Source organism: Oreochromis aureus, linkage group 3 (assembly GCF_013358895.1).
Source record: "Oreochromis aureus strain Israel breed Guangdong linkage group 3, ZZ_aureus, whole genome shotgun sequence".
Classification (NCBI taxonomy): domain Eukaryota; kingdom Metazoa; phylum Chordata; class Actinopteri; order Cichliformes; family Cichlidae; genus Oreochromis; species Oreochromis aureus.
Window position 1 is genome coordinate 29,234,738 of NC_052944.1, and position 27,108 is coordinate 29,261,845.

At 38.5% G+C, this 27,108-nt stretch overlaps 2 protein-coding genes and 1 long non-coding RNA gene across 3 annotated transcripts in view; all 3 read left to right on the plus strand.

Annotated features, from left to right (window-relative positions):
- The window catches only part of LOC116312707 (low affinity immunoglobulin gamma Fc region receptor II-like), a 100,624-nt gene that overhangs the window by 65,113 nt on the left and 8,403 nt on the right, over nucleotides 1-27,108 (plus strand). The gene's annotated exons all lie outside the window — the stretch shown is intronic.
- The window catches only part of LOC120439141 (Fc receptor-like protein 4), a 43,813-nt gene that overhangs the window by 10,974 nt on the left and 5,731 nt on the right, over nucleotides 1-27,108 (plus strand). The window lies entirely within an intron of this gene.
- LOC120439162 lies at nucleotides 19,914-20,663 on the plus strand. Its single transcript, XR_005612429.1, has 3 exons — nucleotides 19,914-19,981; nucleotides 20,329-20,364; nucleotides 20,566-20,663. It is a non-coding gene; the product is annotated as an uncharacterized LOC120439162 (long non-coding RNA).

Below are 27,108 nucleotides of genomic sequence, written 5' to 3' on the forward strand. Positions count from 1 at the left end.
GCACAAAATGATCTCTGTGAGTGCCTCCTTCAATCAGAGACACTATCACATGAAGATGATAAAATCTATGAAGAATATACAAATATAACAGTTCAATACAACACTGAAACTAAGATTAATGCAGCAGAAAAGAATAATCTTGGTATTTAGTGCACAGAGCTGTAAAATAAACATTTTAGTTCAAGTTATTAATTTAATCTCTGAGCAGGCGGTGGGCGCTGCGCTTTGTTTCCAAGGTGACGGCTGCACATGAGAGCTCTGAATCTTTAAACTGGATCCATTTAAACATTAAAGCTTACTATCTCACAGCCTAATAAACCAGAGATGGAAAACACTTTATTTTGTTTATAAATCAACATGAAATATATTTTATTGATTGAGCTGCAATTCCAGCAGAGTAAATGTGACTCGGCAGTGTTACGACCCGGCTCAAAAGCCGCAACATAAAAAAGGAGACGAATAGCAGAGTGTAGGTGAGAAGAGGTTTTATCTTAAAAACCGACTACCAGGTTGGCTACAATGGCCGGTGTCACCAAGGCAAAGACAAGTGAGCTCCCCGAAAGCCTGCCTCAAGTATGCTTTTATCCACACCTGACTAGGTGTGGCCAATTAGCACCAGCTGAACACATTAAGATGATTAGGGGCTGCAGAGGGACGTAACACCTCCTCCCTCAAAAGGGTTCCTCTCGGACCCCTAAATTTATTAAAAGCCCCTCTGAAGCCTTCAGGTCCTTGACCTACAAACCTGAAATAAGAGTAAGAGCTAACAGAAGCACAGTGTTCACATTGTAGTTGGCATCTTTAAGCATGGATGCCCCTGCATAAGGGTTTGAAGTTGCCACACTAAACACACACAAAAAGTAACATGTGACCAACACAAAAGAGCACAGTCAAACCCAAAATGATTACCTGACCTGCTACAACACAAAACCAAAAGTAGCAACAAAGAATCACAACTAAGTGATCTGTTGTCTCCACTACACAAACGGTCACATACAAGTGGCCCTATACCACAACAAGTTACTTAATCCACAAAGTTCAGTGAAGCAAACACACTAGTGACCAACCACAAATGGAGAGCTATGGCCACACAATGATCACGTCAAGGGTGGCTCAGCACCCCTCAGTGTTATTGCCATCACCTGGCCAACAACACTCACAAGTGATCCAACAAAATAGCCATATTCCCCACAACACTAAAGGTCACAGCACAAAACACTCACTTCATGAGGATCTCATTAGCATCCATCAACACTGACATATGCACACACATGGTGTACACACAATGCCAACTTAAAAACAGCCTACCTGCCTCAGCTACAGATCATAATTAATGACTGGTCTCAAACCTCCTGCCAAGTTTAGTGCCACTGGTTCACTTTGAGCAACTCCCATCCTAAAATGCTAAAAAAAAAAAAAAAACCCACCAATAAAACTTTACCTGTCTAGTCTTCAGTGGTGTACCGGGCTCAAGGCAACTTTAAACGCAAACTCAAGGGTAGGCAGCAGACCAGGGGTACAGTCTCCCACCAAACCCTGAAGCGTACCCCCACCCAGGATAACCACCAAACACAAAAAACTAAAACAATAAAGCAAAAAAAACAAACAAGTGCTTCGATGGAAGGGCAGCACAGCCACCCAGCTGAAACACACTTACTAAAGGGACGCTACTCAATCACAGTGAACACCATCGCTCACCCACTTAAAAGCAATACAAAAAACTGATATTCAATCTCCACTAAAATGTCCAAACGATCCCGGACGAGCCCCCACTTATGTTACGACCCGGCTCAAAAGCCGCAACATAAAAAAAAAAAAAAAGAGATGAATACCAGATTGTGGGTGAGAAGAGGGTTTTTTTTCTTAAAATGGAACACCAGGTTGGCTAAAATGGCTGGTACCACCAAGGCAAAGACAAGTGAGCTCCCTGGGAAGCTTGCCTCAGGTATGCTTTTATCCACACCTGACTAGGTGTGGCCAATTAGCACCAGCTGAACACATTAAGATGATTAGGGGCTGCAGAGGGACGTAACAGGCAGCAATTTAGAATCAATAACAGAAAACACATCCATACATTTTTGGTGTTAACAAATGAATACAATAAGCTGATCATAGCGAGAGTGCAAGAACCTAATGAGGCAGACTAATGATTCCCATTACTTGGACTACTGGGAACCAGTTCTATACAAGAAACAGTTTTCTATTCCCATCCCTACATGCAGGATTACTAATTTCTTCTTGATGATGATTTAATGTTTTACTTATTTTGTTTCTTCAACAGCAAGTAAACCCAGGGCCACTCTGACAGCACAAAGTTCAATCATACCAGCAGGGGGCAGTGTGACACTGAGCTGCTCTGTGGAGGGCTCTGCTGGCTGGAAGTTTGACTGGTTCAGACGTGATTCAGAGTTTTCTGTACCTCAGAAAATAGAAGCTGGAACATCAGAGCACACTATCAGTATTTCAGAAGGAGGCATCTATTACTGCAGAGGAGGGAGAGGAGATCCAGTTTTCTCCACAGAGGACAGCAGTGACGTCACCGTTAAAGAAGCTAGTGAGATTAAGATTTTTACTCAATGGTATTTAAGTTTTTGATTTGTTTCTTACAAAACTGGTGAGTTTGGATTCAGAAACAATGTTGAACAGTTTGATGATTGAGGATTACAATGAAGGCCAAACAGCATTATATCTCATGGTAACCTCTTTATAAAAATGTTCTTATTGGAAATGGTTGAACATGAATATTCATGTAAAATGTGGAGTCTAGAGAATCAGTGTCAGGAATGTGATCCAAGGAGGGGAGACTAGGTGGGATTATGAATGTGAAACAACCACTTTCAGCAAATCTCCAAATCAACATAAATTCACAATTAGTTCTGCAGCAATTCTACAAGTAACACTGCAAGTAGAACAGGAGTCACAACATGAAACCACAGAGCAGAGTCATGCTGACAGTTTCTGACAGAAAACAGAAAATCTCAATGTAAACATCAGTTTTTGTTTCTTTATATTAAGATTTGACACATTTGACATATTTATATAGTAAAAGTTTGTAAAGCAGATTTAATGAAGTCAACATTTTAAGAGGAAATTTAAGAGACTGGACTTGTGTTGATGTGTTCATTGTGGGGAGTTAAGTAATTTAAACAAAGCATGTGACCTAAAGTTATACACATTAAATAGAGTTAATTCACAGTTTGGGCTTAAATTGTGATCATGTGATCTGCTCAGCTTAACTTTGTTTCTGGCTCTGAACTGAAATTTTCTAGTTTCAGGTTTTGGATGTGAAAGAAGTTCATTTATTGTTCCGTTCATCATCGGACTTGTTAGTGGAATTATTGTCGTGCTGCTGCTGATGTGTTGCTACAGAAAGATAAAGGGTGAGAGATTTTCTGATCAACTTTTAAAAGATTTTTTTTTTTTTTTTGTAATGCTGTGACACTTTTAAACAAACTGATGTAATAATGTTTGTGTTTTTTACAGAACGCTGTTGTAACAGGTTGGTGCAGCAGTTTAGTTTTATTTTAAACATAACAATAACTTTGAATTATTCCTCATTAAATTTACATTATTTGCTAAATGTTTCAGTCTCACTCAGTCTCAGAGCACCAATCAAAGCTCTGCTTCACAGCAAACAAACAACCAGAGTGAAACTCAGGTTTACTCCTCTCTTCTTCATGGTGAGACCAGAAATTATTACTTTTCTCTTTATTACAGTTTTTAACACTCAGTTTGTTATCAAGAAAAAAATCTTTTATTAGATATAAATAAAAATAAATGATTATATTTAACTTTATTTATAACTTCTATTTTCAATGACTTGTAGGTGATCTTTCAGTCTATGAATCAATCAGAGGCTCTGGAAACACTGGAAGTGGTACAAACAGTATAAACTTTGATAATAACAGAGCTGTAAGAAATGTAAATATTTGATCTGACTGATCAAACTTCATTATTTCAGCAGATGTATACAAAAACGTCACATCTGGATTTCAGCTTGAAGGTCTTCATAAAAGGAGTGAGTACAAGAAACATGAAATGTAATAATTGGTCGATTGTTTTTGTAACTTGTGTAATTTTAGAGGAAGACAGTCTCCATGTTATTAAATACAATAATCCATCATCACAACAGGCAGACATGATGGCACAGAGGAGAGCTCTGACTACAATAATGTGAATCCTGAATCAGCCTCAGGTACAAATGTGAACTCTACAGACACTGAATCATTAGTAATCAGATTACATGTGCAGTAAAATGTGTGACATCATTCAAGTTTCAGAGTTTAGTGGAGCTGATGAGCTGAATCACGACTGGCTTTAGTTATGTTGTGTTTCTGTTGTGGTGTCTGAATAAAATAGCGAGCCTCTTAAATTTCAAACACATGCAGCTAAAATGTGAGAAAGTGTAAGTTTCCTGATGAGATCAGTTCTGTGTGATTAAAGCATGAAAGTGTAAAAGGTCAGAAAGCATCATCACATCTTTGGCACCATTATTTCTTTGTTTTTCACTTTTGAAGTCGTATTTGTTCTGATTTTGTTTCAGGTCCATAAAGAGATTATTTCAACAAAACTCAAGACTCACGAACAACGTCAGCAACAAAATCCAACTCAGAACATTTTGACAACGTTTAGAGAACTGCCAGCATCCAGATCAACAGCAGTTATATTAAACAATGACATGCTCTTGGTTTAATGTCAGCACTGGAAGACTGATAATATGGTTCATCTTTGTATTAAAATCTTATTGTGTTTATTTCTGTTGTAAAAAGTGGAGGTTGGATGGTGTGGGACATTGTTTCCATCAAGACACAATTTCATGATTTGGTTCTATGAGTTTGATTCAGTCTCTTTGTTTTTTTTTTCTTTAAGATGTTCACTCACTTCCTGCTTAATTTTACATGTTATCTTTAAAGCTTACTGTATGGACATGTTTATTGGATAGTTTTCATGTCAGTAACAAAAAACACTAAGAATTATGTTAATATACATTACTTGTTGCCAAATTGTGATGCATAAAAACTGTATAGTCAACATTCAGATTTTACAGTGTGATTCATGTCACAGAGAAACAGATAAAAATCTGTGTTTGATCAAAATTATTGTTTTCTGTAGGTGATGTTTGGGTCTTTTACGCTGTGAACAGTTTGATGTGTGTAAAAAAAAATTGTGGTGCTTTAAAAAAAATAGTCAACATAATATCACAACACTTCTTTGTTCCTCTGAGTGACCTGTGATGCTTATATGTGTATAAAAATGTCTTTTCTAACTGTCTGTTATATCCTATTTATTAATTAGCTGAAAATGACTCGTGATTTCTGGCTGAGCCCCCAGAGTTTTGTTCAGTAAATGACTTGTTTTAGCAAAGAGGCAACAAGAAATGCAGACAATAACAGCACAGTGGTGTTGTCTTGACGACTACATGCTGATATTGTCAAATATAAATATAAAATATTTCCTTAGTTGAAGGGATAAAAAGTGGCTGGTGTGCCCCTGTAGCACTGCACTTGTTCTCTGTGTGGACTGCATATTTTTATATCATCTACCTGTACTGGGAAAAATACCACACTGTGAGAACTGATGAAAACTCTCCTTTAGAAATGTATCAGGCAAAGATTCTGATTGCTACAGTGCTGAACGTGACAGGCAAAAAAACAAAACAAAAAAAACAGTCCTGTGAAAGACCTTTTTTTTTTTAGGAAGTATCATAATCTTGCCTATAAAAGTGTAAGAAATCATACTATAAGTGAAAGCTTTCGCCCTTTTTTTGTCACGGGGTGCCGAGGCAGGCCGTGTGAGGATTAGTAATGGACCCAAGATGCAGACTGCTTAAGTGGAGGGTGAGCTTTAATAACAAACGGTGAAATAACAACACAACAGAAAGGGGGCGAGGAAAATAACAGAAAATACACTAAACTGGGAAAACTAAAACTAACACCAAAACCAGAACACGAACGAGGGTACCTTGCAGGGAGAATTACCAGGAGCACGGAGGAACAGACACAGAACGATGAAGGGGATGAACACAGACGAACCAGCAACGAGGACGAGGTAAAACACACTATAAATACACACGCCAGGAATTAGGGGAAGGGACACAGGAGGGGAACACACCTGGAAGACATCACAGCTGACGAGGCAGGGGAAACGTAAACAGAACACACTGACATAAGACACAGACCTTCACAATAAAACAGGAACTACATACATGTAAAGACCCAGACTCAAAAACGCAGACTAAACACAGGAATATACGGGCAGCAAATAATGAACACTAACCGAGGAGGAACAGAATCAATATTACAATAATAGAAAACACAAAACGCTGGGTCAAAAGGACCCAGGATCATGACATTTTTTTTCCAGAAAAACTTAGCTTTCAATATCTAGCAGTCGTTATATTTTATTGTATTTGTATGACAGTGGAACAACAGTGGGGAAAAACAGACTCTGTTTTTTCAGATTTATAGTTAAATGGAAACAGATTTAACATGAACAGAATGTAATACAACATCAACTTTAAATATGAACTATACTAAATAAGTACAAAAACGTTTTTGAGCCTAGCCTACTCAATTTTTTACATATCCTCCCTTTTATATTGCAAATCTCCAGGCGTTTTAGGGCGTTGTCACTTCTGCACACCTGGGTCTCTGCTCCATGTGTCGTCAATTTTTACCTGTGATTGGATCGTCTTTGAACGTGCATTCTAATGATGCACTGTAAAGTTTCGTAACATTTGTCTTCTCATCTTTCAGTAACTCTCTAGCCCAACTGGTCGAGGAGTTATGGTAGTTTGAGTCACCCATGGTAAAACCCAGGCGGAGTTGACTTTCCTGTGCTCAGACAGCAGTAGCTTGTGATCACTTTGTGCTACCATAATACACCAAATATCCCTGCAAACCTCATCTTATCTGCTTTTCTAAACCGCATTTTCCGCTGGCGGGCCCATGATAAATAGAGGTAAGTGTCAGTGTGGATATACAGATATAGTTCCCCTCCCATATTCCCCATGTCAGACTCTGAACACAGCTTCCAAGTACAATCGCTGGACTGTGTTTACAGCTGGTGGCCAATAGAGGGAGACATTAATCCATTTATAATTTATTGTAGCTGTCATGGTCTCACAGTCCTCCTGGTCAACCAACACGTTGTTTCTCCTTACGAGTATAATGAACTCGATACTTTACGTTCTGTTTTGCTCCTGTATGCACTGCTGGATGTCTTAAAGGTGATGAAAATTTATTCAGAATTAGTGACACTGATGATATACCTTAATTATTAAAATGTATTGGTACGTATCAGCAATATAAGCCCTGTATTTACTTGATAACAGATTGATACCAAATCTTGCATTATTGAACACGACTAACAAATAGTGATGTTAAATTCATTATACTGTTATTAAAGCAAATGTTTATGTATATTTGAATAAAGAAATCTTAAGAGAATCTGTCTCTCTCTCTACCCACAAAATGATATAAATATATTTTTCTTTCTGTAACTTAAGATTGTCAGATCATTGTCATTCTCCACCTTTCCCATACAAAAACATCTCTCAGATATAATCACTGGGTTGTTTTTGCAGCTAGTATTCAACATAGGGCGCAATTTTTAAAAAAATGGTAAATTGCCTGTTATTTATCGCAATGGATTCATCTGCTTGGCTGAATATTAAATATTTCCCAGAGCTGTGATGACTTTGACTTCAGAGTCTATTATTTACATCACAGCATATTGCAGAAGAATTAAAAGAAACCCTATGTGCTGTAAATGTAGCTGTAACTGTGTCTAAAGAACAAGCTCTGATCAAAATAAAAGTTATTTTTGGAAAGGATGAAACATTTCTTATCGATTATTGGCTGAAAGTGATTAAAATTGTTTAATGTTGTGACACAGCGGGCCTGCACTTTGAAGGGGAGGGGAACATCTGAATGGAGGAAAACATTCAAAGAGGCATCTGCTGCTGAAATGGCCTCCACAACCCTGTGGGACAATCGAGACTTAGACAGGGGTCTGCCCAGAATTACAGAGTGGAAGCTGACAAATGGCTGGTCTGGTCTTCCTGAACGGCCGGGTAAGCAAGGCATGCTAGCATGTAGGGCCAAAGAGGGGCCACCAGGATCAACCTCAACTCCTCAGTCTGGACCTGAGTCTATGACCTGAGGAGGGAGTACGGACGGAAGGCACAGAGAAGAGCCTGTGGCCAGGGGTGCACCAGGTTGTCTGCAGGGAGAAGAACAGAAGAACAGATGGCAATGTGTCGATTCTCCGGAAAAAAAAAAGAAAAAAAAAAGGTCTACTTCTGCCCTTCTGAAGCGGCTCCAGATCTGGTTTACCACCTATGGATGGAGTCTCCACTCCTGTTGGATTGGGCTCCCCCTCGACCTGCTGTAATGTCGAGGGGAAGCCTGGCACATAAAGTGCTTTCAGCGAGTAGAACGGGATGAGCCCACTGCCACAGTCTCATAGCTATCGTTCAGAGGGGGGGGACCCTAGTCTCCCCCTACCTGTTGATATAGGCTACTGCAACCATGCTTTCTATCCAGATGATGACACAGAAACTGCTTGCAATACTTAAATCGGCGGGGCATGATTGCGGATGCCGTGCGGGTGCGTCTGCCTTCCCTGCACGGCACCGCAGGCCATGCCCCGCCACAACCCCATAGCCCTCAGCCTCAGGAGCTGACCTGCGAGTGAAGCTGAAATGGGTCCAGGTACACCCCAAAGGGCTGCTATCATGCTGCATGCATGTTTCTCACACAGCATGCTGGTGTTCTTGGCTTCTTGGTCTTGGGGTGCAGATGCTCTCTCAGCACAATTTACCACACTGCTGGGTGTTATATACACTAGTGTATTCAGCTCTGCTGTAATGTTTTGATTCTGGATCTCATCATGGTGCACTTTGCTGGTGTTTCAGTAGTTTTGACACAACAAAAAGGTGAATGATGATGTTTCAGAATAATATTAATTGACAGATGGCTCAACCTGCAGGCGATAGTACATATGACATGTGAGTCTAGTGGTTCAGGTCACTCTTTAATTCTTTTAATTCTTCTAATTAGCACCCTTGTTTCTCTGAGCAGACTGTGATGACTGCATGTGTGTAAAAGACTGTTGTTGGTGTATTTTTATCTGCAGAAAATCAGACACCACAAAATCTCTGGCTGGGCCTCCAAGAAAAGAGGAAATGCAGCCTGTGGTTTCAGCCTGAAGTCTAACGTTTGTCTTCTTTAAAGTCAACACAGCAGAGTGGAAATGTGCAGATATGACAATGTGTGAAAACAGGTTAAAAGTAGCTTTATTGTGGTGATGACACATGCTGGACTAAAGAATAAATAAAGCATGTGGGCATCAAGAGAAACGGTGAAAAGCTTGTTTCTCACGCTCATGTCTTTAAGAGTCTCTGCATGGACGTGCTGTAAATGTTCATTTATCTCTGAAATAAATAAAATCATCCATCACTCTCTCTGTCCACAAAATCATATACAGATATGTTTTCCTTCTTACTGCAACTTCCAAACAGGCCAGTTCCTCACAGTATAACACAAAACTCCAAAGTATAATCACTGCTTTGTAACCAACAGAGGAGCCAGTAAATCATCTATACCTACTGATACTAATGTGTCTGTTTGGCTGGTGTTACAGAAATGGTTCCTACACCTGTGATGATGACGTCAGTGTTTGACTCCAAACTGTCTGCTGGACTCTGCAGTATCACAGAATCCCCACGTTTTTAGGCCTTTTTAGACTTTATATCTTGAAGCATTACAACCTCATGACATATTGATATGTACTGAAACGTTTGCACTTTTGGTTACTTGTGGTTACGCAAAGAGGCTGATCGATTGTCTGAAGAAGTTAGAATAGGACAATGCTATTAACTAGAGATGGCACGATACCACTTTTTTATGTCCGATACCGATATCATACATTTGGATATCGGCCAATACCGATATGAATCCGATATAGTGTGTTTTTTAATCAATAAAACAGTTTTTTTAATATCTTGCTGCATTTTGTATAAGTTCAAACTCAAGTTAAAAAAAAAAACACTAAAGCTATTCTGTTATACCTGTGTGCAAAAAATACACTGCACCCAAAATAATTCATAGTTCAGCAATACTGATCAATCTAATAAATTTAAACCTACTCCATCCTTCCTATTCTGGTATTTTAAAGAGTAAGCAACCTAACTAATAGGGTTGCAAACTCCCAGCAAAAAAAAAAAAAAAAAAAAAAAATAGGGAACCACCCCCCACCTCATGATCCTTAATCGACGTAATCAACTTTAATTTGATGCAGTGTGAAAAAAAAGATTCAACATCTTTCTTCAACAGAACTGCAGACTGCACAGATGGTACCTTCCCAAAGGAAAAAGTACTAGCTTACTAGGGTATATTAGACTTAACAGTTACTATATACAATAATGGACTTCTATACATTTTACATCAGATTAAAACTTTGGGTGTAAGATTCAGATAATTATTTATTAAAAGCTAGACATTTTAAATGACAATAAGAAAGAAAAGTATGTCTCTGTGCCCCCCTTTTCCCTGTTCATGCCCTATCAGCCCCCCTGGCTAAACTTTGCTAGATCCGCCCCTGCACAGTTACCAGCCGTCAGCTACGCAGAAAAAGATCCTGGTGTACAAAGTAATATTAAATAAATTCTAACGACAGCTTATCAAGCTTAAACGTGCTGCTGTTGTTCAGCCGCAGGTTTCCTCTTTCTGGTGCAAAGTGAGCCAAAAACAAGCAAGAGAGACGGACTCGCAACAGAAAAGCCGATCAGCTGATCATTAATCAGTTTCACGATTGAAGTAACAGCAGGAGAGGGAGGGATAGAGAAGAGGCAGTCGCTCCATATATCGGTTGTTAAGCTTAACGCTGGAATGCTTTACAAACATTCAGAGATGAACTTACACACTTGCTTTACTTCTCTCTGGGATAACTTTCTCGGAGATGAAATACCAGTTTGGTAGCGAGGCTCAAAATGCTCAACCAGACCACTGACAGGTCTTGCACGCCACAGCTGCTCTATCAGGTGATGCATACTGCTCCGACGTGCTACGGTTATGAGCCGAGTTATGCCATGTCGCAAGTTTTGTGAGGTGCTTTTTTGATGTTTAATGGATCGGATTACATTTTTTATTTCTCTCCGATATCCGATCCAGTAATTTAGGTCAGTATCGGACTGATACCGATACGTAATATCGGATTGGTCCATCTCTACTATTGACCTGACCTCATTCCAAAGTCAATGCCCAGGAGAAGCTAATCCAAGTCTGTATGGTTTAATGAAGGGTGTACCTTTAAGATCAATTGTCTGTATGATCCACTTGGTCACCTATAACATCTCAAAGTTTCTGGCTTTGAACCTCAACCCGTTGATAGGCAGTCTAAACACCACATCCAGAGCACCTTGGATTTTGTTGAGAGGATACGAGATGTTATTATGGAGGCAGATGAAACCATAGTCTTGTACAATGTTACATCTCACGAGGTCACCTGAATAAAGATCCATGTAGGGATTGAGGCACAAGGAAGGGATCTCAAAAATGCATTGTAGGTGACTGATAGCTGATGCCACAATCCACCACCTCTGGTCAATGATGGTCATTCACAGTGGACAAAGATGGCCTCTTTCACTCCTCTTTCAAACCGTCAGTCTTGTCTGTTTAAAATGTGAACATTGGCACCTTCAAATGAGTGATATTTCATATGATATTGGGAGCAAATGAAACCAAAATAAATAGTTTGAGATCATTGTCCGTGCATAATCCTGGAGAGTGTGGTGGCTAGAAAGTGAGAACAACACATTTTGGGAAGACAGCATTCATGTATCGCACAATAAATGTCTGTGGATGTTCACAAACATTGGCTGATAAGATGACTCAAGATGAAATATTTCAACATTATGATGATCCACAGCACACTGCACAAATCACATAAAAGTCTCTGAGAATAAAACATAACTATGAGCTGGTAAAATATGTCACCTGACCTGAAACAACAGAAGGTAAGAAGAAAACACAAGAAGCAAGCCTGCATGTTTGCAGTGGACAGGAAATGTGAACACGTCACACAACTGCTGTGGTCAAAGCTACAGGAGCTGTTTGAGGTTTCTATAAAAGGAAAGGAAGCACAGAGAGGCCACAGTCAGAAGAAACACTCTGGTCTTATCTGTATTAAATGCAGATTCTCTTTTTATTATTGATGTAAAGTCAAAGTGTTTGAGATCAGCTGAGGATCAGAGTGCAGCAGGGCTGGATGTGAGGATGGGGCACTCTTTGCTCTGCATGACGGGCTTATTGTGTAAGTACATTTGTGACATTGTTTGAATGGCACTGATTAATGAAAGTGTTTCTCATGTGTGAGAATTAGAGTGTATCACTGGTTTGAAGTGTTTATCTGAGAGTTTGAACAAAGCATATTTGTGATGTTTATGATAGTTACAGACAAATGTTGGCTGGTTCCTTGGTTCAGTTTAGTCTGGAGTATCGTGATGGATACACCGCTGCTTGTTGCACTTGACTCATTGAAATTGTGTTCATATATTAATAATTTTTAAATAACTTTTATAACATTTTATGACTATAATTTTAAAATAATTTTTTTCATGGTTCAAACTTGTTACTTTGTTATGCACAGAAACAGAAAAATACTCTTAAACTCTTAAAACTAATGTCCTAATTTCGTTTTTGTTTGATTTTCTGTCAGTTTGATCCTGATGATGATTTATCTTTACTTCATTACTCGGTACTCTCTTCTACGTTAATGCTGATGGTGAGACATGATTATTTTTCTCTCCTTTTTGTCCTGCTTGATGATCAATAAATAATTAGACTTTTATTTTTACTTTTTAATGTTAACAAAAGAAAATCAGATTTTAGAAATACAAACATTTGCAGCGACATGTCAGAGACAGATCATATCAGAGTAGTTTTATTATTGTAGAGTCTAGAGTAGGGTTAAATATCGACACTTCCTTATTAATCAATACTAAAACAGAATGAAGATACTCATTTGCATCAATGTTGATATCCGTAGTGTTGTCTTGGCTTCCTCCAGATGAGGCATAAATTGACAGCACTGCTGCAGACAGACAGGCATGCAGCTCCTCCCCTCACTAACAACTGAATATTCATAATGTTCAACATTTTACGAATAAAGGTCAGAGGTCAGCAAAGCCCCTGTTTCACCAACATTGAATTATTTAACAGTTATCAGAAATTCCTTGTATGCAAATTTAACAACCTTTGTGCGTAGAACTCAAGTTCATGCAAGCACGCATAAAGAAGCCATCGCACGCCAGATTTACGCTCTCGCATGTACACTGTAAAAAAAAAAATCCTAAAAAAACAGTAATATTCCGGCAGCTGGGGCACCAAAATAATACCATAAAATAACAGAAAATAACTTTCCCATAAAAATACGCTTATTTTCAGTAATGACAATACAGTTTGTGGCCCTAATTTTACATGGGATTTTGCCTTTTTCAAATGCTTTTAAAAATTAAATTAGGAACATTTTAATGTGATTAAACAATGAAATTACCTATAAACAAGTTCAATGAATGCGGCAATATGAATAATAATACTTAAATGTACAGAAATATACAGTTAGCAGTTGGTTTAAATAAAAATGGATTGCATGCCCTGGGACAAACTGACAGAAGCGAGGCTGCCGTATCGCACCATCGGCCATCACCAGTAGGTGGTAGGTAGGTGAAGAGTCTTGACCAAGGACACAACGACCGAGAGTGTCCGAGCCGGGGCTCGAACCAGCAACCTTCTGATTACGAGGCAAACTGCCAACTCTTGAGCCACGACCGCCCTAAATAACAATAATAATTATTATTATTTGATGTAAAAAAAAGTTTATGAGAATCATTTCATATATTTTTCCATAGCATTACATTTGAATTTAACAGTTCAATCTTTCAAATAACGGACACATATTTGTGAAATTATGATACATTTGTGAATGTATTTTAACACTCTAAATATGCATATGTACAGACAAATACATTTAAAAAACAAGAAAATTATGTTTTATTACATTTACAGTGATTTTATGTTAATTTACATTTGAAATGTAAAATCACAGTCTCTTTATGTAAATTTAATGATATTCTAGAAAAACAGTACAAAACTGTAAAATACTTTTATATTACAATTTTTTTTACAGTGTATGCATTTTTGACCTTTGAAGTGTTTTTTGCGCTTCTCCCTTTCCTGCTGAACTCCGCTCTCACTCCCTGCTGTATTTCGCTACACTTGCCAACCAATGAACATTCAGCGGATGCTGACATCATCAACTTCAAACAACGTGCAGTCAGGACCTTAGAGGATGCACGAGAGCATGTGTTGGGTGGGTCCCTCCCCCTCTCTGTCCCAATGAAAAGTCTACACAGACACATTTGCAGGACTCTGCTCTTGAAGCTGAATCCTGCTTCTGCGAATAAGCTGAGGTTTGACAGTTTGGAGGGACACATAGTGCCACCTGCTTCAGAGATATTATTAAATAGTGATTAAAAATCTTTAAATAATATCAAACTTAAAACATTAAAATGTCCTTTTTTACTGTCATAAAAACGGACAAGATATGAATGCTGTAGAGACTCATTAACACTGGAAGTCCCAGAGAGCAGCCATTTGGCTTTTCTACCTATAAAACCCGCCTTCCAGCCTAATATCCTTAATCACCTGTGAACCGCTGCTTTTGTTATGTAAATAAGGTGGGGCCATGCTGAGCCACTTGGAGTGGTTAGTTTCCTGAGCCACAAGGAAACTTGTGTTTCAGTTTGCCATCTTAGGGAGAAATCAACACACATGGGTGTATTTCCTTTGTTGCTGAGATTTATTGATAAAAACAGTACAAAATAAAAAAAACCCAAACCAACCATTTGTTAATCTGATGATGTAGCACACAGAGCGGTAAATTAAACATTTTTATTCCTGTTAATTATTTTATCATTGAGTCCACTCTCAGTGCTGCTGTTGATTTCTGAGGCTCTGAAACTTTAAACTGGATCCATTTAAACCTTAAAGGTTACAGTCCCACAGCCTAAACAAGGAAACATGGAAATCACTTTAGTTTGTTTGGAGATCAAAGTGAAATTAATTTGATTTGATTGATTTGGTTTTGCCAAATTCTGACCCTACCATCTGAATGTTGGAGCAGAAACTGAGACTAATCAGACCAGGCAATGTTTTTACGCTTGCGTTTTTAAGCTTCTGTTGTCCAGTTTTGGTGAACCTGTGTGAATTATAGCCTCAGTTTCCTGTTCTTAGCTGACAGGTGTGGCACCTGCTGTGGTCTTCAGCTGCTATATGACTTTTACTTCAACGTTAGACATGTTGTGCATTCAGAGAAGCTCTTCTGGATAACTCGGTTGTAATGAGTGGTCTGACCATTGACATCGAGTTATTTTCACCTAGTGAACTTCCACTCACTGGTTATTTTCTATTGTGACTATTCTCTGTAAAACTGTAAATGATCATAAATGACGTCCAGCATCAGTCACATCTGTCACTTTGTGAAGCTGCAGTGTTAAATCTAAAAAAAAGACATGGATCAGGAAACTAAACTAAACTAAACTAAACATGGTTTTAAGCACAAATGTTAAAACTATATTCTTCCTGTTTCACCACTTACTACATTCAAATAACTGCTGTGTTTGTGGCTGTGCTGTATCCAAATGTTTAAGCTTCCAAATCAGCAGTGTTGGGTAAGTTACTTTAAATTAGTAACTTAGTTACATTACTAGTTACTTCTATCAAAAGTAACTCAGTTACTTCAAGTTACTTGTTACTTTCAAAGTAACTAGTTACTAGGGAAAGTAACTTTGGTTTTACTCAGAATTCTCTTGTTAATGTGTTGCTTCCATAACTGGATACCCAGCAAGACTGCCAGTCTTCTAGCTTGCTTACTTGCCACAAGTGCACTGTGCCACCTACCAATAGAAAGGAAAAAATAATGTGCACATTTCCACGAGAGAAATCCCACGCCTGGACCGCCGTTGACCGCCGCCATGATTCTAGCCCATGTCACAGCGTCATGTGCGCTTTTTACATCCAACACGAAAACTGCAGTCGTGTTGCTTTCGATTGTACTCAGAACTCGGAAATTCTGCCTTCCGAATAGGAAGATGTAGGCAACACCAGACTGCAGATGAGCTGCATACAGAGCTGGACTGGGACAAAAAATCGGCCTGGGCATTTTGACTAGAGACCGGCCGCCATTAATGGAAAAATCATAAAGCCTTTGAATCAAAACAAACGCTGTTGTGACAGTGATGTACACTGTTTTGATGGTATATATGTATCAATCTATCAATCGTTTGTTGTAAGATTCAGATAATTATGTTTTAAAAGCTAGATATTTTAAATGAGAATAAGAAAGAAAAGTACTTCTTTGTGCCCCCCTCTCCCTGTTAATGTCCTACTGGCAAAACTTTGCTAGACCCGCCCCTGCACAGGTACCAGCTGTCAGCTACATAGAAAAGGATCCTGGTGTTATTTGTCTCTCAGAAACAGTTGATAACTTCCCTTCAACTCATTCATGTCACCTAAAAGGTAAACCTGTTTCTCCATCACCTGTTCAGCTCTGATGATTCAGTAAGGACATCTCCTGGTTTCAGCTTCATGTTTCCCTCTCACCACATATCCAAACTAATATCATGACCAGCAGCTTTTACAGCTGTGGCTCCAGCAAACATCAGCTGATACTAGAAATTAATATTAAATAAATTCTAACAACAGCTGATCAAGCTTAAACGTGCTGCTGTTGTTTAGTGCGACATCTGCTGGTTTCCTCTTTCTGGCGCAAAGTGGGCGATAAACAAACAAGAGAGAAAAGCCGATCAGCTGATCATTGATCAGTTTCATGATTGAAGTAGAAACGGGAGAGGGAGGGGGAGAGAATGAGAGAAGAAGAGGCAGCTGTGCAGCAAAGACACAGAATAACTCCAGCTTTGTGTCTTTTTTTTCATTGTAGCTGAAGTTTTCAGCTCAATACGAAATGCCTAATATTTTCTCTGAATACGAGACGATTCCGTTTTTTACGGGACGGTTGGCAACTCTAATAATTAACCTTATGAACAAAATAAAGTTCAACATCAGTAACATAGCACCCACCCAGCTGTATAGAAACTCTGTCATGCTAGCTAGCACCCAGTACAAAAAAGTCAGCATAACGAAAATAAACTCCACCTAAACTTGGTTTATATCTGACCCAGATAGACTGCAGTTCACCTGACACTCGGACCAGCGGCCGCCTCGGGTCTCTCCTCTTGCCTCCCCTTTCCCTCATCCACCTGCTGGCCTCCACCACTTGCTAATGTTACTGAATCTGTGGAAGCTCCGCCATAGCCACCACACGAAGTAACGAATAACAACCCTATCTAAATCCCAGTAACGATTAACGCGTTCCTGATTTTGGCATAATAACTAGTTACCGCGCTTATTACCACAATAATAACGTAGTTACTGTAACGTGTTACTTAATAACGCGTTAGTCCCAACACTGCAAATGAGTTAATATCATCTGATTTTACTGCAGCTGTTCTCACTGAAAACAGTTTATGTAAGAGTCATATGGTCGTAAAATCACTTTAATCCGTTTTTTGTTATTGAGTTTCAGTCTGTATTTGAAAATAAATGTTTATCTGCTAAAGTTTGAACATCTTGTCTTTTTAAAGTTAGAGTTTGTTTGATTTCAGCATCATTTCCCATGAGCTTTAGCAACTGGACCACTGTGTGGTTACAAGTGATGGGAATAACGGCGTTACAAGTAACGGCGTTTCTAATGGCGTTTCTAATGGCGTTACTTTTTTCAGTAACGAGTAATCTAACTAATTACTATTCCTATCGTTACAGTTACTAACAAGAAAATGCGGTCCGTTACTATTTTTCAACAAACAGATGGTTGAAGCTGTGCTCAGCTTACCGCATCTTATATCAGTTGCACGGAAGTAGCTGACTACGTAAGTAATCTGGACGCTACAGCTTTCAGCAGCTGTGCGCTCCCACGGACGGCAGTCACGATCACTGTCTAGCACAACACCTGGAGCTAAGGGGGCAAAACAATCGCATGAGTGCTGCTGTTTGACTGAGGAAGAATAAAGTAGTTGTGGTAAGCCAATCACACGACCACTTAAAGACAAAGCAACAAGGTGATATATACCAGTTTTTAAATTGTGTTGATAGGCCACGTAAAACCAGAGTCATGATAAACAATATTTACGCAGCGTTTTTTCCTGAATAGTTTCGTCACGTTTACTGTCTAAGGACAGCGCTAGCAAGCACTCTCTGCTTATGAGCAAAAAAAAAACTAAACAAAAAAAACAGGGGATTGACGGGGAGAGAGAGAAAGAGAGACAGCAGAAAAAGAGAGAGAGCGAGTTTTGAGATGTGAGAGATTTGTGACGTTTAGCGTGTTTGGAGTGTGTAGTTAATGTGTTGTGTTGTGTAGTTAGTGTGTAGTGTTGTGGATAATTTTGTGTTGTGTGTCAGAACAATGAGGTGACTGGTAGAAACAGCAGTGATACACCTGCTGCTGTCAGGCCTGCAGGTATCAGGCTGTGATGTTCTCCTTTATAGTGGACAGAAATTATTTTTTTGGAGTGGCACAAATAATTTGTGTGGCATCTTACTGAATGTAGAACAGCTGATTGTTCTGTAAATAGTTTGAAATGGTGATTTAAAAAATCAATGTAAAAGGTAAATGGCTCCAAATAACTTTGTTGTTTCCAAAACTTGTGCATAGGATTTTAAAATTGACAATTAATATTTGCATTTAAAGTTATGAAATATGATTCATTAAACATGTTTGTGGTTGTTACAGTAAAAAATATAACTTTTTCTACTCTGATTTTAGGTTTTTTGTCTGATTTTAGATCAATTGTGTTAATACAGTATGTCAAAATGAAAACATGACTGTAATTTCAGACACGTGAGGTTGTGCTGAAAAGGATGATACCCAACAAGGCAAAGTAAATAGTTTTTAAAGGTAAAATGTGGAGGGAAAATCAAAAGTAGTTAAAAATGGCCAATTATACCCTGGACCCCAGAGGGTTAAACATTTTTTTAAAGTAACGCAATAGTTACTTTTCAAGTAATTAATTACTTTTAGAATATTGTAACTCAGTTACTTTTTTGAAGAAGTAACTAGTAACTATAACTAATTAATTTTTCAAAGTAATTTGCCCAACACTGGTGGTTACAGGATGCTAAAAACAATGTCATTCTCTACAATTATAACAATTATAGCTACTTACATGGCAGCACCTCTTCCAGCTGTCTTAGGGTGAGAGACGGGGTACAGACAGGTTACATCAGGGGTTAAAAACACCTTTAATTAGTTCCAGCAGTGTCTGCATGCAGGTAGAGGGAGTTTGGTTTTACTCTTTAGATATATTTATTGATATTTACTGTCCTTTATTCATACATCTGTGTGCTTGAGGTTTGGAAATATTTATTAAAATTATAAAAAAAAACCTTTGAAATAATCTTTATATGTGAGAAGACAAATGTGTGATAATACTGACGGTTTATGACAAAGATGATGATGATGATTTAATAATAACAATATTTAAATAAAATAAATGTTTTTCACATTTAAAACAAGTCTTGGACTTGTGATCTCCTCATTTCCTCTTTAACCCTCAGTCAGCTCACATATGTGTAATGAAACTTATTGTCTGTCTGTTATTGGTCAGTTTAGTCTGTGTGTTACAGGCATTTTCATAAAAATCTGACAAACATGGTCAGATCAGGTTAAGTTGCTATTTCTGTGTAAAAGGAAGGAAGCAGAGAGAAGAAGTTTTAAAAACTCTTTGTTTCCTTCACAGCTCTTTGGTATCTGCTGTGCTGCTGCTTCACTCTCTCTCTTTACAGAAAGTTGTCGACGTTTTCAGACGTGTCACTGCTGGATGTGAGGATGGGAGCCACTTTGCTCTGTGAGCTGGGCCTATTCTGTGAGTACATCACTGACTTCTATTGTTTGATTCATACTGATCCATAAACATGTTTTAGTAAGAAGAACAGAGCATCAGTCATTTGTACCATTTCAGGTCATGTGATCAGAGGACTCTCATGTTTTGTTACCAACATGGTTGTTTGTAGACTGGATTAGATTTTAGTGCACTGACTCAGATCAGAGTGGAGCTGGTTTAGTTTATCTAAGAAAGGTTTGTTTCTCCATCAGTGATAATTTGATGCTTACAAATCATAGCAGCCACTGGTACAACCACAAGTGTTTGATTTATTTTAGATTTGAGTGTCTTTAGTTTGATCATGTCTGAAGTTTGTGTCTTTATTGTAGTGCTCTGTACACTCCTCTGCACTGGACATGCTCAAGGTGACTGAACAGTTTTCACTTTTTTTCTGTCTTTTAATTTATTTGGTAAAGAGTCATCTCAAAATACTGCATAAATCTTAATTACAGTTGACTTATGTTTTATATTTATTTATTATTCAGTGTATGAACATACTGTCACAGATTGTGTTTGTTCATAAAAGTGTTTCAGATTGTTAACTTTGTGGTTGTGTTGGATTCTAGATGCTGTGCTAACTATTGAACCCAACTGGTCCAGTTTTTTCATTGGAGAGTTTGTTACCTTCAAATGTGACATGAATGAAGGAGAAGATACTGACTGGTATTACAATATCAATAGGAATGGTCAGGGATTTCTCCCTTACAACACACAAAAAGACAAGAACTTTAAACCGTCGTCTACACGTCACAGTGGTGAATATCAGTGCTCTGGTCGCAGGAAGAGTTCACATGATACAAAGAACAGTAATACTGTCTCTATAACTGTATTAGGTAAGTCCTCAATGACCAGTAATGTTATGATTCATGTTGACATAAACATCTGAATCATAAACTTCTGAGTACATTTAATGAATGTTGTCATTGAAACTTGTTTTTAATCTGATGCACTGAAACTTGAAACATTAAGAAGAACTACTGTATTTTACTGGTTACTTTGCTCATAGTATGCAGAGCACTACAAGACTGTAATTTATTATTATTTCAATAGTACAGTATTTCAGAGACTGTATTTTAATGTATAACAAGAATAGCTGTGGATTAAATTCATTTTAAATAAGGAAAAAAGTAACATCGAAAACTCCATAAAATTTAAGGTGATGATGTTTCTGTTATCTAAACCTGAAACTAGGCTGATCACTCTTAACCCATCATTGTGTTTCCTTCAACAGTGAACTGCATTAGTTTACATTCAGTGTGACTTCTTCAGGCCAGAGATTGGACAAACATTTATATGTGTTTATTTAGAGATCTACAACCTGAATTACTGCAGCTCTGTCACCATGTTGAGACAGAGTTTATCTTAAAGGAGAAAAAAATGATTAATTCTGTAGATTTTAATTTGTTGGAATTTGAAATGAAAACATCATTTAAAATGTAGGAATGTTTTTGTACTTTTATAGTGGATCAGGGATACATTTTCTTTCCTTGTTTTTCATAACAGCAGATAAACCCAGGGCCACACTGACAGCAGGAACAACAATCATACCAGTAGGGGGCAGTGTGACACTGACCTGCTCTGTGCAGAGCTCTGATGGATGGAAATATGAGTGGTTCAGACGAACCCAAACAACCTCTGAAGTTCAAATCAGAGATCAACAAAACAGAGATATCAGAGTATCTCAAGGAGGAATCTACAGATGCAGAGGAAGAAGAGGAAACCCAGTTTACTACACTGATATAAGTGATGATGTCACCATTGAGATAACCTGTGAGTTCAGTAATTTAGTTTGAAATATACATTCACTCATGATTATCAAACATACAATGTGAAGTTTTCTGTGTTGATTTCATGTTTCTATTTGTATCTCAACTGTTAATATGTGTAAACAGTTTCCAATAAAGTTGTTGTAAAACAACAACCCAACTGGCCTCAGATATTCAGAGGTGAGACGATCACTCTGACATGTGAGGTGCAGGAAGGAGGTGAAACCACTGAGTGGGAGTATGAATGGAGAGGACCCAGGACACCCACAGTGGACACACAATAATGATGTGACATTCAGAGTTTCTGAGTCCAGCAGTGGAGACTACATGTGTAAGAGTCGGCGCAGAGATGACTCATATTCTTCAACAGAGTGGAGTGAAGCCTTCACATTGTCAGGATCAAGTAAGTCATGTTTGTTGTGTGATCTCCATTTGACAAATGTCATAATGGTCAGCACAGGATGAATTCAATGGTCTACAAAGCATGTTCCATTGTTAGTCAGACAAAGAGCTGCAGCTGATAGTAGCCTCATTGTAGACAGTTTGTCACCACTTTGTGTCATCAACTTTCAGCTGGTATAGAGACGCCAATGCTGACCTGCTGCTCCATCACCTGAGGACAATAATAATAGAAATAAACATTTTAAAAAACATAGTATTCTTCAAACTTCCTCAAGAAACGACAAGAAATCTACAATTTATAATTATTTACAAATTGATTTTTATAATTATAAAAATCATTCTGGCTTATGATCTCATCAAATACTGCTGTTTGTTACAATTGATTTAAAACACACATGACTGGGTTTAATACAAAAAAAAAAAAACAAGCCTTTACAATCAGAAATGCTAGAACAATTTACTTAAAGCTGATATTTTAAAGTCTTTATATTGCATTATGACTTTGTGTGTAATTTTCATTCCTTTAAACTAAATTTCTTTCTGTGAATCAGCCGTTTTCACTCACTTTATCTAAAAGAAAATCAGGTAAACAGTGGAAGCTCAGATATCCCAGTTTTACAGCTGGTCTCAGATCAGCTAAGAGTTAACAGTTCACCTGTCTCTGCATTTAGGAGTACAGTTTGGTGGCAGAGCATAAAAGCAGTCTCACCTGATTCTTGATTCACTCTGATAAAGTTTTCATCATGTTATATACATCCAGTGTTAGCTCCTGGCTCTCTAGCTGGCTAACAGTTAGCTGAGATACCTGTGCTGTCCTCATGTGCTGCTGCCAGTTGTTGATTCTCATCTAATTTGCTTTGAAGACACTTTTTTTTTTCTTGTGCTGTTGATGCCTGTTTGCAACAAGTGTGATGATCACACTGAGATCAGGGACCGACCTACCTGAGAAACCTGAGATCTATTATTGAACTCCATCTTCTTAACCCATCATCCAGGGTTGTGACCTATTAAGCACTTATTGAATAAAAAACAAACAAACAAACAAATTGGATAATTCATTAATGATTCTTGAATTTTACTTGCTCTTTAAAATCTTTATTTATTATATAACGAAGTTTTTCCTGAAGCGAGTGATATCTAATGTTTGTATTTCCTGTATCTTCAGCAGCAAGTAAACCCAGAGCCACACTGACAGCACACAGTTCAGTCATACCAGCAGGGGGCAGTGTGACACTGAGCTGCTCTGTGGAGGGCTCTGCTGGCTGGAAGTTTGACTGGTTCAGACGTGATTCAGTCTCTTCTAAAGCTCAGCTCATGAGAGGAAATGAAGCAAACAGAGTTATTAGTGTCTCACAAGGAGGTCTGTACCACTGCAGAGGAGGAGAGGAGATCCAGTTTACTACACAGAGGACAGCAGTGACGTCACAGTTGTGGAGACTTGTGAGTTTTAAACTTTCTGTTATTTAAGTTTCTCATGTGTTTCATACAAATGTAGAAATAAACACTGTAGAATCAACTCAAGAAAAGACTAGAAAAACTGCATATTTATAGCTCATTAGCTGCTGTTAGTCTTTAAATTGTGTTTTGTTAAATATTTTTGGCCTCTCTCTTTCTAAATGCTTCTTCACATTAAACTGACTTTACGTGGACATGAAAGACTACATGTATGAAGCCATAGAGCCCTAAAACAAACAAACAAAAATAAAGGTTAATCCTGAACATGTTGCCATCCGAGGTCATCACCAAGCTAACAGCTCAGCTAACATCAGGTCAGATCAGGGTCGGTAACCCGCGGCTCTTCCGCCCCTCAGCTGTGGCTCCCGCAAGCTTTGGGTGAAAAAATAAAAGTCCAACCTTGCTTTAAGAAGGTGGCCTGATGGGTAATGTATTCCGTGCCACAGGTTGAATGTTGTGGTGAAGACAGGGAGCGCCTCTCTCTGCGGTGTGTGCGAAGCAGCGAGTGAGAGTAACATCTGCAGGAGGAAGTTTACAGAGTGAGAAAAAGCAAAGTGTGTTTATAGCAGCAGCTACTGCAGCCAGAGAGAGTCTGACAGGCCCAGCTGTGAGCCAGATGTTAGTATCCAGCTGTTCACTGTGTTCACCGCCTCCAGAGGAAGAAAGTGTGCTGCTGTAACCTTCCCACGCCTCTCTCCATCTCTGCACTTTGCCATAAGTTGACCCAGAGCAGAAAGCTAGTTAGCAGCTACGAGCCAAACTCAGAACACTGAGCATCAGCCAGAGGTCTCCGTGGGTCAGAGCCGTGGATCTGGAGATAAACCTGCCATTCTGACACTCATGTCAACATGACACAGTCTGCTTTCATAAGGAGACAAATTTGTCTTGAAAGTGTTACAAATGTGCACGATATGATCAACAAGCAGTGATTTGTGACTTGAAAGCAGCTCACATTTGTGGATCTGTGTGAAGCTGGCAGTTAAATTAGACTCAAAACCCCACGTGGGCACGAGACGTGATCTGTGCGTGTCAGGTGATTCGTCCACATGTATTTAAGGTTTTGTGACCTTTATATTATCATCAGATATTGTCGTGTTCACATTCTTCAGAAGGAATTTCAGGAGAAATATCTGTCTTTTAAAAAGATTTAATTTGCTTTGGAAGTTGAAATGACAAGTTTACATCACTGGACCTTTGTGTGAACCAGTGAACATTTCATAGTTCAGACGGGACAGGTTTTATGCTACAACAAAAACAAAGATTATTATGGCTATCGTCTTACAGGATCAATGTGGCGTAGAGCTGGGCCATATTATACCGTTCACGGTAATATCGGTGTTCTGACAAACCATCCTACTTTGGCAAAACATCCTACCATAAGCAGTTTATGCACATTTCTGCTGTCACAGAGTAATTCCACCACAAATTGAAGTAGGTATGACAGTTTGCCACTTAACTTTGCCCATCAGAGTATGCTTGTAGCCCATATTCATAAAGCCAGGACGGTTTGCCACTTCATTTTACCTGTTAAACTATGTTTGTAGGTCACATTTACAAAGGTAGGATGATTTGTCACTTAATTCTTTGTTGTGCGCATGCGCAGAAACAACGGGTAGGATGGTTTGTCAGGTAGGATGGATTCCCAGAACACCATATAATGTTAGGCAATGATAAAAAAAAATGAAATATCACAATAGAATATGGGTAAAATTCACAGTGCCTTTGTTTTCATATGCACATGGCGGAAAAAGCATGGCGGGGACAGAGAATGAGAAGGGCAAAGCAGATCGTTGAATGAAACAGATGAACCAGAGTTGGTTTGTAAAACTGGTTCAACTTCAGTGATGTTGAACTGGTTTGGTTTTTGTCCATCAGATACCCACCTCTTAAAAGCCTTTAATTTTCCCAAAATTCGACAGTGCACCTTATACTCCAGTGTGCCTTAAGTATGAATTCTGGTTGTGCTTAATGACCTCAAACCGATTTTATGTGGTACACAGCTCTCAAAAACCTGTCAAAAAATGTTTTAGTATGACTTTGGTAAGCTACGAAGTCGCACCGCTTAACAGATTGTTGGAGAATTATGGCTACTGTAGTCAGGAGCCTTGCGGAGTAATATGTGCTGCCCTTCAACATAATATTACAGTGTTGTGTGTGTATAAGGACCCAAAATGGTACCTGTTAAGACACATGTGCTTATAAAGCTGATCTTAAACTCAAGACTATCAGTCGCGCAGTAGAACATGGGAACAGAGCAGCTGTGAGAGAATTCAGCATTAATGAATCAATGGTACAGAAGTGGAGGAAGCAAGAAGAATGAGTTGAGTAAAGTTAGACTCATCTGACTGTTTTGTTTCGCTTAAAGCTCCTTCTAATCTCGTGCATCTTATGGTCCAAAAAATACGTATTTGACTTATTTATTTGGCACACTGCAGTTTCCTGTTGCAAAGCACCTCTTTTTAACTTTTGTGGATATTATACACAGTTATGCTCAGGATGTGTCAGCCCATTTCCACTGAAATGTCTTTTGGTTAAACTGTCAGCAAAGAATTTGCGTTTGCACTGTGAAATTTTTATACAGCTTTAATGCACATAAAAAACAGCTGCTTGTTTAAGTGAAAATGCATTGATGGTTTTTTTTGCACTAATAAAGTTGTTGAGTTGTAAAGTATTTTGTCTCGTATCAATTATATCGTTATCGCAAATTTTCAAATGTATATCTTGATAAATATTTGTGGCCTTATTGAATTTTAAAGAAAGAAATCTGAAAAAAATCTGGATGTTAAAATTTGTGCCACAATGATCAGCAGTTACTCAGGTTTGTGTCGACACATTTGTAAAATAGTTTGTGTGAACTGGAGACCTGAAAAGTTGCACACAAATCACTGCACACATTTGTAAATCTTACTCTAAGATTGTGAATCATATTATACACAGTTGTACCACTTTCAAGGTAAATTTGTTGCCATAAAAACAAGGATATACTGTCCACCTTCACTCCCTGTCTCTGTAGCAGTCAGTGGTTCTTCAAAGGGAAAATGCAGCTGTTAGCTGTAATGTTAGGATTTGTAGAGCACTTTATAAATGTGGAGTGTGTGGAGAACAGGCTGTGTGAGTCAGATACACCGGTGGGCCACCACACACGTGTACCACACATTAAATAAATGTAAACACTGATTTTTAAATCCAGCTTCATTTACAGTCAAAATGTCACCAGGATGCAGTAAATCTTTCTCCTCTGAACAACAGCAAAAAGAAAATCAGGTTTCAAAATGACTTCATGTTTCTGTTTGTCTGTAACTGGATATTTTCTGTGAAAAGTTCCCAGTAAGCCCACTGTGACCCTGCAGCCATCCTGGACTCAGATATACAGCGGTGAGACAGTCACTGTCAGATGTGAGATTCAGGGAGGTGAAGGAGCTCAGTGGACGTATGAATGGAGAGCAGCCAAGTTAAACACACCTCCAACATCCAATGAACACAGAA